Consider the following 14061-nt stretch of genomic DNA (forward strand, 5'->3'; position numbering starts at 1 on the left):
ATAGAGCTAGTACAAGTAACATAACCCACAAGAGCTAACATAAATATCACACTGTGAGTGCCATACATGAATAAACAGAACCAAACAAACAAATTAAAACCTTGATATTGCAGCCTTAGTGAGAGAGTGAGGAGGGTGGACCCTGAACTCTAGATTGTATTGGGGTTAGCGGAACCGCTATACCCGAGACTAGGGGATGACTAAGCGGAATGTCGCCAGGGGACCCCCACAGGGCCTAACATCCTGCGGGGGGAGTCAGGGGACAGCAGGATCAATATTACAGGCTGGGAGGAGAGGCCCAGTTGGGTTCCAATCATGGGCTAAAAATAAAAAACTATAGTTAATATCTGGCAGATAGACAATAGGAGACCCCCTCCTCTCTGGAGTGCACATGTAAAGTGTATCCGGCCAGGGCCCACCCGCCTCCCGACTTGAGTGTCCCATAGGCGCTAAAATCCCCGTGGGCCAATCATGCAAAGCCCTGGTAGTGCCAAAGACAGTTAGGCTAGTCAGGAAGCGCACAAGTGAGAGGAATGTTCCGGCACTCATAGTCAACCATGCTACATAGAGAGTGGCTAGCTCCACCTGAAAAGATGTCATAACAAAAGTCAATGGGGCAAGTCACTCTCAGCAAAGGGCAGACACTGGTAGCCCGGTCATCGGGCCAGGGCCTCCAGGAGGTAGAGGCAGGTCTAAGAACTATAGCAGCCAGGGATATCTGCGGGATGGAACATATGAATACAAACAAAGCTGTTATTGACAATGCGACGTTAACGATATAAAATACTTGGCTCGATAGGCTCCAGAGGTCATGTTCAAGGCCCACTCTGGAGGGCAGGGCCCCCGCGCATGTCTGCGGCAAGCTATAAGAGGACAACCAGGGTCATGAGTTCAAAGGCCAGGAAAATTAGTGCAGGCAAGTGCGGGGTCAGAGTGAGCAAGGGGGCAGGGGCGAACAGGATTGGCACAGCAAAAACAGTAACTAAATGGACTCACAGTTAGAGTGATATTGTGAACTGGACTAGCTCTCAAATTTCCAGCCGGTCTCTGCGGGGAGTGTCAGCCGGTCCGGGCACATGCTGGTTAAGTTCTCGACGAGGTGCATGGGGTCCAGGTGAATGTTGATCCGATCTCCGGCGATGCAGACGGTGTCTTTGAGCTTTAGGAGATGGGTTGTGTGACACTGGACGCCAGGGCTCTGTCGGAAAATGAAAGGCGTACCAATCCGGAAGTTCCGTCATGGGTAGATCAAGCTGTTCGCAGAAAGTAGGCAGGTCATCAGGTGTGCGCAGTAGAGCAGTGCGCCCCCTAGAGGAAGCCGATAGGCAAAATGGGAACTTCCAGCGGTACTGTATATTACGCGATCTAAGAATGTCCAACAGAGGGTGCAAAGCCCTTCTATTTTGCAGAGTGGTGGGAGAGAGATCCTGAAAGAGTTTAATCTCAGTGCCATTATGCAATACTCTGCCTCTCTCCCTTGCCTTCCTCAGAATTTCTTCTTTCAGTGGAAAGTTCACTATGCAACACACAACATCTCTAGGGGGTTCACCTTCACGGGGAGGGGGTCTCAGGGCCCTGTGTAGCCTCTCCATATCAATGGGTGTGTCTCCGGGGCGCTCTAGCAGGTCATTGAAGATGGCACAGATTGTCTGAGGAAGGGAGCCAGCTTCCAAAGCCTCGGGCACTCCCCTGACCCTCACGTTATGTCTGCGACCCCGGTTGTCGAGGTCTTCGACTTGGCGGTGGAGATCAAACAAGTAGGAGAGCTGGGAGTCATAGGTACGCTGCACTTGCCTTATCGCAGCTGTATGGAGCTGCGTGGTCTGTTCCACATCTGCCATGCGGGTAGCAACAGCCTGTATGTCCGTCTTCAGGTCCAATATGGCGGCCGACAGCGTGTTAGTAATATCTGCTGTGATGTCGGAGGCAACCTTCTTAAGGTCGGATAGGCTTACCATGGGAGTCGGTCGCCTAGGCTGCACGTCCATGTCCTCTGGCTGCGAGTCAGAGCCGTTGCTCGGCGAGTAAGGCCCCGAGGCCTGCGAGGCCTGCGCGCTCTCGTGGTTGTCGGATCGGAGTGTGCGGAACAGCTCAGGGATATTCCGGCTGAGTTGCGTCCCGGGTTCTTTAGGTGTCCGGGTTGTCGAGGTGCTCCTGTTCGACTTTCCCATGGTGGCAAGTGAAGTAGGTTCCCCAAAAGTGCGGGTGTAAGTCCTCGGCTTGCGGGAGCTCTCAACCTAGGCGGCCATCCACGGACCCAGCCAGACCACGCCCCCCATATTTTTTCTATAATTGGAAGATTAATCATAGGATGAGGATGAATAAAAACATGTAGTATAACTCTGTGTGAATATAAGCAGCTAAGCTACTTCACTTTTCTTGCATTACGAAGAAGAAAAGAACGGGCTATATTAAAAAACCACAAAATTAGCAGCATGACGAATATGCTAGCTTCAATACGAACACTAGTTTTACAAGACCGAGCGCTTCCGCCCTGTAAATTCTTTCTGAGTATGCGCGGAACTTAGTTTGACGAACAAGCCTACACACGAGGGGACTGTTCGCTGAAACAAGGTTTCAGCGGACAGTTTTTCGGAAATTCCGAAAAACCTTGTTCAGCAGACTGTTCGCTGAAACTGTCCGCTGAAAGCCCACACACGGGCGGACTGTCCGCTGAAACACTGTTCAGCGGACAAAGTTGAGCGAACAGTCCCCGCATGTGTACGCGGCCTTCGAGCCAGCAGTTGTTCACCAGAGCCTCTAGTGGTGAGGATGGACTGTGCTGCAACTGGCTCCAGGTTGTGACCCCCAGGTTCTCCCAGCTCACGCCCACAGTAGGCTATAGGAGGACAGAGATAGTAAGGGAATAAGCCAAAGGTCTAGTAGACAAGGATAAACATAGAACACGGCAAAGGTCAGGGTCAAAAGCAGGCAGGGATAGTTGAGAACAAGCCAAGATCGGTAACTTGAATCAGCCGTAGAAGACACAGCAAGATACACATGGAACCTAAACGCACAAAGGTTGATCAGTAAGGCAGGCTAATAGAGTTCCCTGGTAGGGGCTGGGGTGTAGCCATGCTTTGAGGAGAGGTTATTTAAGTAGCCAGGTGAGAGTGGCTGACCTTTAAAGGTGAACACATGAAGTAGAGGTAAGCTGAAAGACAAAGATTACTGCATAACCATGACAGCTTCGTTCAGTCAGAGGAAGAGCAGTGGAGAAGGTGGTCGGCTGACCAATGCCTTTAGACAATTTTTCAGTCCTCAGCACCAAGGTATGATCAGTTCAAGCAACCATCGCCAGTGTCTGCATTACATGGTGCAGGAATATCTAAGGACAAGAGCAGACTTGGAGAACTTTCCAACAGAGCACCCACTGAGTTACTGGGTCTTGAGGATTGACCACTGGCCAGAATTAGCTCAATATGTAATTGATCTACTGTCCTGCATCCAGTGTTCTTTCTGAATGCACAATCAGTGCTGCTGGAGGGTTTGTAACAGATCATAGAGTGCGCCTGTCCACAGACTCCCTTGATAAGCTCACATTAATAAAAAAATAATCAGTCTTGGATCAGCAGCAGCTATCAAGCACCTGATGCTGATGCTACTGATTGATTTTTCTATGGATGTGGGATCCTTTGAAGACTGCCTATGCTGAGTGACTATACTATTCCTCCTCAATTTTGATGATGCTAGCTTCCAACAATATTTTTGGTTTAGGGCACCACCAGCACTGCCTAAGGCCCAATTTTTTCTGTCCCTGTTTAATAAGGGCATGCAATTACAATTTCTGGTCTAATATTGCACAGCAGGGCCCGTTCCTGTGCCCAACAAGAGTATCTGTGAGGGGTTACAGTGTTGTGGCACCACCACCACCAAAGGCCCAATTTTTCTGCCCCTGTCACAACAGCAGAAAAAAAGGACAACATGCCCCACAGTCATCTGCATTAGATGTACCATGTCCATGACCTGCACTGTGGATGGTAGACACAGAGCCTGCTTGCTCTCTTTTAGTGACCTGTGAGCATCTGCCTCTCCTTGGTGACCTTCCGGACATGATGGGGATTTTGTTTTGCAACACCACACTACACTGTATTGTGTACTGTGTACACCACCAGAAAAGTAGTAGCAACTGCCCTATGGATGCACGGTACTGTGTACATCAACAGAAGTGTAGTTACAACTATGGGTGTACTGTATTGTGTACACCACCAGAAAAGTAGTAGCAATAGAAACTGCACTATGTGTGCATGGTATTGTGTACACCACCCGAAATATAATAGCATCTATTGGTGCACTGTATGAATAGTGTACTCCACCAGAAAAGTAGTAGCAACTGCAATAGGGATGCACGGTACTGTTACTACTGTGTACACCGCCTGAGGTATATTAGAATAACAGTACACCAGTAATGGCCTGCAGTGAGATATAGACTGACTGACTGTGTGTGTGTATATATATATATATATATATATATATATATATATCCACTGCATAGAGTTTAGCTATATCAGATTATTCAGTTAGCTGCAGTGTATTTAATATATATATATATATATATATATATATATATATATATATATATACATATACATATATATATATATATATATATATATATATATATATATATATATATATATATATATTAAATACACTGCAGCTAACTGGATTACCTGCCTGCTTGCTAAATCTAAATGACACTCTCTGTCCACGCCAACGACACACTACACGAGGCTGACGTGCAGGCAGCCTTATATATTGTGTGGCGTGGGCTTAGTCCTCCTGAGCCATGATTGGCAAAAGGCACCCTGCCTTTGTCCAATTATGGCTCTCTTAGCTGAGGGCACTGTGATTGGGCAAAGCATGCAGGTCATGGTGCATGCTCTGGCCAATCATCATACAGCAATGCCCTGAGCTCCCGCAGTGCATTATGGGCCATTACGCACCGCTCAAATTTGGCGCAAACTGCCCATAATGTTCGGTTTTCGACGAATGGGCAAACAGCCAATGTTTGAGTCTAACTCATGTTCGACCCAAACAGAAAGCTCATCCCTATTGATGGCTAGACTGTGACTGTAGACCCTGGGTCTGGTGTGGTGGTAATCGGGAAACCTGTTGATAGCTGCACTGGTCTTGTAAAACTGGGAATGATGTGGCAGTAATGGGGAACACTGTCAATGACTACACTGGTGTGGTGACACTGGGACAGGTGTAGTAGTGATCAGGAACACTGTTGATGGCTACACTGGTCTGGTGACATTGTGCTGCTGTGGCGAGTGATCAGAGACCATTGGTTTGTCTACAACCACTAGTGGCTGTGTCACATTTTTACCCCCCTCAGGTCTTCTACATTCCTAGTAACACCGCTGGATCAAGAGCATACAATGAGACAAATATAAGGAGCCCACACTTCCTTTATGTCACCTGCTGAGGGCGCTCTGCTCAGGACTTGTTACCATTCACTCTTCACCAGAGGAAGTCTCACTGAAGCTCCAACTCCCCTCATTCTCCCCCTGCATTGCTTGTTTGCTGTGTATTGATTTGTCGCATTCCTCTCAGTATCTCGTTAATCTTTCAGGGTGTGTCTGTCCTGTATGACCGCTTCTCCGTATCCTGAAGGCTTCTCACTGACACTAAGAGACACAGAGGGTGGACATTCCTGTAATATATCTCACAATCACACCATCAAGTCGTTCTTTTTTCTGCAGGCACTTTTCTAAGTTTCTATGGACCAGGCAGCAGTGTGCTCTCCTCTAAGGCAGGCCACAGATTATACAATTTTTTTTCCTTCAATCACAGGTTAGATGAAATTTACTTGATGCCCCAACAGAACAGTCCGTGTTATTGGTGGAATCTCTTCTGCTGCGCTAATGTATCATTGCAGTGTACAGAAATACCCAACAAGATGAGTGTACTGAAGTTGACTGATAGACTTTGTTATACTACATTGTAACTACAAGTATACGGGTGTGGCAATAATCAGAACACTGTTGAAGGAGTACACTGGTCTGGTGACACTGGGACTGGTGTGGTGGTGATTAGGAACACTGTTACTGACTTTCACTGGTCTGGTGACACTGGGACTAGTGTGGTGCTGATCGGGAACCCTGTTGATGGCTATACTGGTCTGGTGATACTGGTATTGGTGTGATGGTGATCATATCAGTGGCCTGGTACGGTTCAGGAAGGGGGGGGGGGCGCTCTCTCTCTTTTCCTGCAGCCTGCCAGGTTGTGTGCTCAGATAAGGGTCTGGTAAGGATTTTGAAGGGGACCCCCACGCCATTTTTTTTACATTTTGGCACGGGGTTCCCCTTAATAACCATACCAGACCTGAAGGTCCTGGCATGAAATTCGGGGGGGGGGGGGCCCACACATTTTTTTTTTTTGTTCAGGGTTTTCCCTTAATATTCATATCAGACCCATAGACTATATTTGCTTTATAGTTTGTCACACATTTCAAACTGTTTGTTTTTGTTTTATTGATTCACCACACTGTGTATTATGTAGTATTGTAGCACAAGCACGGTATAGTATTGCCACTATTTGAAGGGACTGGGTTCACTTTTACTATGTTTATGAGCACCCCTGGGTTAGTTTAGCTTTTTTGAGACTTCCTACTAGCGTAGTGTTGCACTTTTTAGATAAAACAGTAGCCAACATGGCTCGTGTGGATATGATCCCCTCCTGAGCCATGCCAGGCTGCGTGCCCTCAACATGCGACAGCGACAGAAGACTGGGCCAACGCTAGTTAAAGAGCTGGAAGAAGAAAGCGGAGGCCCGGCAAGAAGAACCGAAGAGCGGGACAAGATCCCCAAAGAGGGGGACAAGACCCCCGAAGTCGAAAGAAGACCCCATGGACTGCGGCGGTGGCAAAGGAGAAAGCCAGGGCTCCTCGCTAATAAAACAGCTAGTAAAAGAGCAGAAGATAGCGGAGGAGCCTGGCTAGAAGACCCCTGAAGATGGAAGAATAGAAGACCCCCGGAGCTGTCTAATAAAGTATTTTAAAAACCTGTGTTGTGTTTTTTTTCTGTATACTTTTTTTCCCCAGGTGAATGGGTTGGGGTACATCGTAGGGGGCCAGAATCTGAGGGCCCCCTTATTAAAGGGGGATCCCGGATTCTGATAAGCCCGCCGCCCGCAGACCCCGACAACCAACGGCCAGGGTTGTCGGGAAGATGCCCTTGTCCTCATCAACATGCACCCCCCCATGTTGAGGGCACGCGGCCTGGTATGGCTCAGGAGGGGGAGGGGCGCTTGCTCGTCCCCGCCCACTTTCCTGACCGGCCGGGCTGCGTGCTCGGATAAGGGTCTGCTATGGACTTTGTGGGCACCCCCACGCCGTTTTTTCCAGCGTAGGGCTTCCCCTTTAAATCCATTCCAGGTGACGGGGCTAGCGAGGTGTCAATCTCGGTGATATTCACTTCCTTCGCTAGTCCCATCTACCTAGAGCCACGTTCAAAATGAGCAGACTTTTCTCCGTGTATGGGCAAGTCCGTTCATTTCAAAAGTCCAGCGGATTAGCACACAGACGGGTGGATTGAGTCAAAACTTCTTTCTAAGTCCGCCAGACTTTTTGGAAGAAAAAGCCCACCGGAGCCCACACACTCTGGTCTGCCAGACCAAGTCCGCCGGGACATAGTCCGATCGTGTGTACGCAGCATAAGTGTATCTCACATATTAATGTGATTCCTCAGCTTGAGGCCACTGGTTTTAATCCACACACTTTACTTCCTCGTTTATCACTTTCACAGGTCAATGCTTCCAATATACTTCCTCATCCATTAAGAAACCTACCTGCATCCTCCTTAACAGGGGGTCTTCTTAACTGCAGGTCAGCAGTGGTCAATGCAGCTAATATTACAGCCCTTATTATGGATGAGGATCTGGATTTTCTTTGTCTCACTGAGACTTGGCTTCAAGATTTTAAAGCCCCTATCTTGGACGAGCTGGTCCCTCCCCAGTATAAAATATTTTAATGTAACCATCTAACTGGAAGGGGGGTGGGGTAGCTGTTAGAAAAGTTTTGAATGTTTATTGTGTGACTATTAGAAAAACAATAACCCTGAGACTGATTTTTAAAATGACTTCTGAGCACGTTGTTGTATTAACTTGCTGTATCGTTTTGTCTTAACTAACTCCATAGTAAGTTGTAGGATGATTATGCTTTACTATATATGGTAGCATAAGATTGTACAGGAAACCCTGATAGCCAAAATAAAGTACCATTGTGTACCAGGCACGCTATCTATGTTTCCTCAGCCAATAGAATCATAGAGGTGGTATCAAAGTAGGTATGAGGAGGGGGGGAGACATTTTCTTTCAAAAAGTTTTTATTATCAATACACAGACAGAATATACAGTACACTGTTAATGTAGTTTCGGTATAACAGAGTATATAAAACAATAAAACAGAGAACAAGCGACATCATACTTAATAATACGGTACAGACAAGCATATGCGTATGTCGCTTAGAGTTGTACAAAGAGTATCAACTGAAGCATATATCGAACAGAATTGAAACACTCCGATTAAGTCGGAGTCAGCTAACTTAGATACACTCTTCCTCTATATTGGTTGTAAATAGAGGAGTAATGGTACTGCATGTACAAAAAGATTTCCATATAAAGAGAAGGGTGGAGAAGGAGAGAACAGCTAGAAGAAGACAGAAATACAAGTCGGAAGATAGAATGAGGGGAAAGTGGAGAGAGAGTAGGAGAAAAGAAAAGAAGGAGAGTTGGTCAACCGGTCCGCACAGACCCAGGCTTTCATACGTCTGAGGCCATCCCAATTCTGCAATTAACCTAGGGCTCAAATAGATAGGGGTCGAGATCTGGGGGTAGAAAGTGTTGTATCCAGGGCTGCCATATTTTATAGAATTGTTGCATACGATCGAGGAGTTTCGCCTCTGATTTAGAGTGAATCATGGCCTTTGTAACCCTATTCTTCATTTCCGCCACCGGGAGCGTGGGGGTTTTCCACGCCTTGGCAATAGTTTGTTTAGCTGCTGTGGTAAGTTGCAGAAATAAAGCCAATTGACTACGAGTGTAGTTATGGGGAGTAGAGTTGAGAAGGGCTAGCGAAGGGTCTGGTAAAATAGAGTGCCCCGTAAGGGTCGATGCAATCTGGAAGGAAGTTATCCAAAAACGCTGTGCTACTGGACAAGACCACCATATGTGGAAATGTGTGCCCGCTGTGTTACAGCCCCTGAAGCATGTGGCGGGATATCCCGGAACAAATTTGGCAATCCTGGCTGGGACCAAGTACCAGCGCATAAGAACTTTATAATTAGCCTCAGAGGCTATAACATTCTGCGTTGCTTTATTTGTGTTAGTCCAGATTGTGTTCCATGTGTCTTCTTCGAGGTCTAGTTCGAGGTCCGCGGACCAGCCCCTAGTATAAGATGGGAGAGTTGTAGGGGGGGAGGAGAATCGAGTGTACAGTTGGGAAATAATACCTGGTGTATGTGGGTCTGTTTCGCATATTTGCTCATAAAAAGAGTTAGTATCATGGGGACTAATAGGTTTAGGGATTGAGTTGAGGAAATGGGCGATCTGTAGGTAACGAAAACATTCGCCATTAGGTAAGTGCGATTGGGCCTGGAGAGCAGGGAAGGACCTGACTTTGCCATTGCGCATAAGGGTGCCAACTCGGTCGAGCCCTGCCCCAGACCAAGCCGTAAATAGTCCAGGTTCAGAAAAGGCAGGGATAAATGATGGGTGGCCGATAATAGAGAGTAATGGTAGATGACGAGATTTAAGCCGGAAAGATTTGTGGGTCTCGTCCCAGACTCTGAGGGAGTGGGCTGTGATCGGATTACTAAGTCTGCTTCTCAGTGTAGAGGGGAGCCACAATAGATTAGATATATTTATCGGAGAGGCGTCTATAGCCTCGAGGCTGACCCATATCGGTATCTCCGTTTTAGCATGGTACAGGGTGAGTTGTGCAATTTGAGCTGCACAGTAATAGTGTCTAAAATTAGGTACTCCTAATCCACCTAATGATTTGTGGTGGTACATGGTGGCTTTAGTGACTCTAGGCCTAATTGTTCCCCAGATGTATTTGAAGACTTTACCTTGAACCAGTCGGTGAAAATATAGCGGGACACGAATCGGAAGGACTCGGTATAGATATAATAGTTTAGGCAGCAGTGTCATTTTGACTGCCACTATGCGACCTAACCACAATACGCACAGTGGCTGCCAGGATGATAGGAGACTAGTCAGCTTCCTAAGTAGCGGAAGATAGTTATATTGGAACAAATGCAACGGATCTTTCGTGAGATTGACACCAAGATATGGGATAGAGGATGAGGACCATTGAAAAGGGAAATTGCTACGAAGAAGATTAAGCTCATCACTCGGCAGAGATACGTCCAGAGCACTAGATTTAGCCTGATTGACCTCTAGGCCGGAAATAGCAGCGAACTGCTCCAGCAATTTACATAAATTAGGCAAGGTCGTATGAGGAGTTGTAACGAACAGCAAAGCATCATCGGCAAACAGACACAATTTATGTGTCGTGTTTGCTATCTCCAATCCCCGGATGTTCGGGTCTGCCCTAATTAAAGCGGCCAAGGGTTCGATAGCTAAGGCGAACAACAAGGGGGAGAGGGGACAGCCTTGTCTCGTTCCTCTCTGTATAGGAAAGCGTTCTGACTTAAAGCCAGCATAGCGTACATAAGCACAAGGCTGGGTGTATAGGGCACCTATCCATTTGAGGAAGTGAGGACCAAATCCCCAATATTGAAGTATATATTGCAGGTATGGCCAAGAGACCGTATCAAATGCCTTGCGTATATCCAGTGAGAGCAAATGCATGGGGATCTTACGAGCTTTAGCAATATGCTGCAGCAAGACGACCCTCCGGACATTATCACTGGCTTGTCTCTTGGGGATGAACCCAACCTGGTCCTTATGTATCAGCTTCCCTATTACTGGATTGAGTCGTAGCGCTAGGACCTTGGCCAGAATTTTGACGTCAACATTGAGTAATGATATCGGCCTAAAGTTGGACCATATTGTTGAGTCAGTGTTTGGTTTAGGAATCATTGAAATAATAGCTGTTAGCGCATCTCTGCCGAAGGAGTGTTGCTGGAGGAGAGAATTAAAAGATTTAGTTAAGAGGGGGGAGAGGGTGTGGGCAAATTTTTTGTAATATGATGCCGGTAAACCGTCGGGGCCGGGCCTTTTGTTAGGTTTAAGGGATTTGATAGCTGCAAGAATTTCTACATTAGATATAGGTTGGGGGAGACATTTTCTTTGTGTGATTTCTTAAGCCGCGTACACACGTAGTCGTCTGTCTGACGTACTTAGTCCGTCTGACTTTTCGAACGGGCTACTTGCCCACACACGGCACTTTTTCAGCGGACTAATACGGCGTACTAAGTCCGCCGTACTATCCGCCCTACTTTTGAAATGAACGGACTCGCCCACACACGCGGAGGAAAGTCCGCTCATTTCGAGCGCGTCTCCAGGTAGGCGGGGCCCGCAAAGGAGACGTCGCTGGCCCCGCCGCCTGGTATGGACTTAAAGGGGAACCCCAACGCCGAAAAAAAATCAGCGTGGGGGCCCCCCCAGGTCCGCATCAGACCCTTGTCCAAGCATGCTACCCGGCCGGCCAGGAAAGGAGGGGACAAGCGAGCGCCCCCCCTCCTGAGCCGTACCAGGCTGCGTGCCCTCAACATGGGGGGTGCCTTGGGGAAGGGAAGCACCCCAAAGCATCTTGTCCCCATGTTGATGAGGACAAGGGCCTCTTCCCGACAATCCTGGCCGTTGGTTATCGGGGTCTACGGGCGGGGGGCTTATCGGAATCCGGGAGCCCCCTTTAATAAGGGGGCCCCGGACACCGGTCCCCCACCCTATGTGAATGAGTATGGGGTACAATGTACCCCTACCCATTCACCTGTAAAATAAAAGTACAAAAAAAACACAACACACAAGATAAAATAGTTTATTGCACAGCTCCGGGGGTCTTCTGTCTTCGGGGGTCTTCTCGCCGGACTCCTCCGCTATCTTCTTGTAGCTCTTTTACTAGCAGGGGAGCCCGGCATTCTTCCTCGCCACCGGCCTCTTCTTCCGACTTCGGGGGTCTTGTCCCCCTCTTCGGTTCTTCTGCCGGGCCACCGCGCCTTCTTCTAGCTCTTTTACAGGCGGTGGCACGGTCTTCTGTCGCCGCCGCCGCTGCCTTCCGTTCTTCTGTTCTTCTCTTCTTCTTCTTCTTCTTCAGATGTTGCCTCGCCGAGTCCTCCGTTCACAATGACGGGGACCCGGCATGCGGCGACTTATATAGGGACAAGGGGCAGGGTCTTCGGTGGATGTCACATGGGTTGATTTCACATGGTGAGCCCGCCCCCTTACGATGTCACAGTCCCAGAGGATGCTGGGACTGTTGCCATGTGACATCAACCCATGTGACATCCACCGAAGACCCCGCCCCTTGTCCCTATATAAGTCGCCGCTTGCCCGGTCCCCGTCATTGTGAGTGGAGGACTCGGCGAGGCAACATCTGAAGAAGAAGAAGAAGAGAAGAACAGAAGAATGGAAGGCGGCGGCAGCGGCGGCGGCGGCGACAGAAGACCGGGCCACCGCCTGTAAAAGAGCTAGAAGAAGGAGCGGAGGACCCGCAGAAGAACTGAAGAGTGGGACAAGACCCCCGAAGTCGGAAGAAGAGGCCGGCGGAGAGGAAGAAAGCCGGGCTCCTCCGCTAGTAAAAGAGCTACAAGAAGATAGCGGAGGAGTCCGGCGAGAAGACCCCCGAAGACGGAAGACCCCCGGAGCTGTGCAATAAACTATTTTATCTTGTGTGTTGTGTTTTTTTTGTACTTTTATTTTACAGGTGAATGGGTAGGGGTACATTGTACCCCATACTCATTCACATAGGGTGGGGGGCCGTTATCTGGGGGCCCCCTTATTAAAGGGGGCTCCCGGATTCCTATAAGCCCCCAGACCCCCGACAACCAACGGCCAGGGTTGTCGGGAAGAGGCCCTTGTCCTCATCAACATGGGAACAAGGTGCTTTGGGGTGCTTCCCCAAGGCATCCCCCATGTTGAGGGCACGCGGCCTGGTACGGCTCAAGAGGGGGGGGGGGCGCTCGCTCGTCCCCCCTTTCCTGGCCGGCCGGGTAGCGTGCTCGGACAAGGGTCTGATGCGGACCTGGGGGGCCCCCACGCCGATTTTTTTCCGGCGTTGGGGTTCCCCTTTAAGTCCATACCAGGCGTCGGGGCCAGCGACGTCTCCTTTGCGGGCCCCCGCCTACCTGGAGACGCGCTCGAAATGAGCGGACTTTTCTCCGGGCGGGAAAAGTCCGCTCTTTTCAAAAGTACGGCAGACTGGCATACACACGGCCGGATTGTCCGCCGAAATACAAGTCCGGCGGGAAGATTGGAGTGCAAAACTACCTTCTAAGTCCGCCGTACTTTCAGGTCAAAAAAGTATGCTGGAGGCTACACACGGGGGGATTGTCTGGCGGACTTCAGTTTGCCGGACTTTTCCACCCGCTTGTTTGATCGTGTGTATGCGGCATTACTGCAACTGCTGTTTGTAAGGATCTCCCTTTTGTGAGCCACATCAGAAATAAATTGTCTGCTTCTCAATACATCTGGAGTCTGACTGATCACAAGAGAAGATTCCTAACAGTAGCTGTGATTTAAAAAAAAAACATTTTTTAGTATCAGTTTCAGAGAATTTTAACACTATTCATAAATATTTTGAGAATTTAGTTTTTTCTTTTCAAGTAGCCAGCAAGCTCACATACGGGTTTGCCTTGATTTATCCCCCTCCCTGTGTTAAAACTTGAATTCGTTTTTGAATTTCTCAGTTTGGCTTCACAGGTGTCCATTGTGTTTAAGGGCTCCTGCATTTTGGGTGATTTTAAGCTTTGGGCAGAGGATCTAAGTGATTCCCCTAACCAATCCCTTATCTAAGAACTGTTGCTTTTGGGCTATAGGCAACATGTGACAGCGGCTACCCATACTGCTGGTCATGTGTTGGACTTTATCCTGCTCAGCAGATTGTCAGCTGCCTAGGGAGTTGACCTGGTCAGACCACAGGTTTGTTAGCAC

This window comes from Lithobates pipiens, unplaced genomic scaffold, assembly GCF_037356315.1.
Source record: "Lithobates pipiens isolate NorthernLeopardFrog02 unplaced genomic scaffold, aLitPip1_a1.2 Scaffold_8, whole genome shotgun sequence".
In the NCBI taxonomy this organism is placed as follows: Eukaryota; Metazoa; Chordata; class Amphibia; order Anura; family Ranidae; genus Lithobates; species Lithobates pipiens.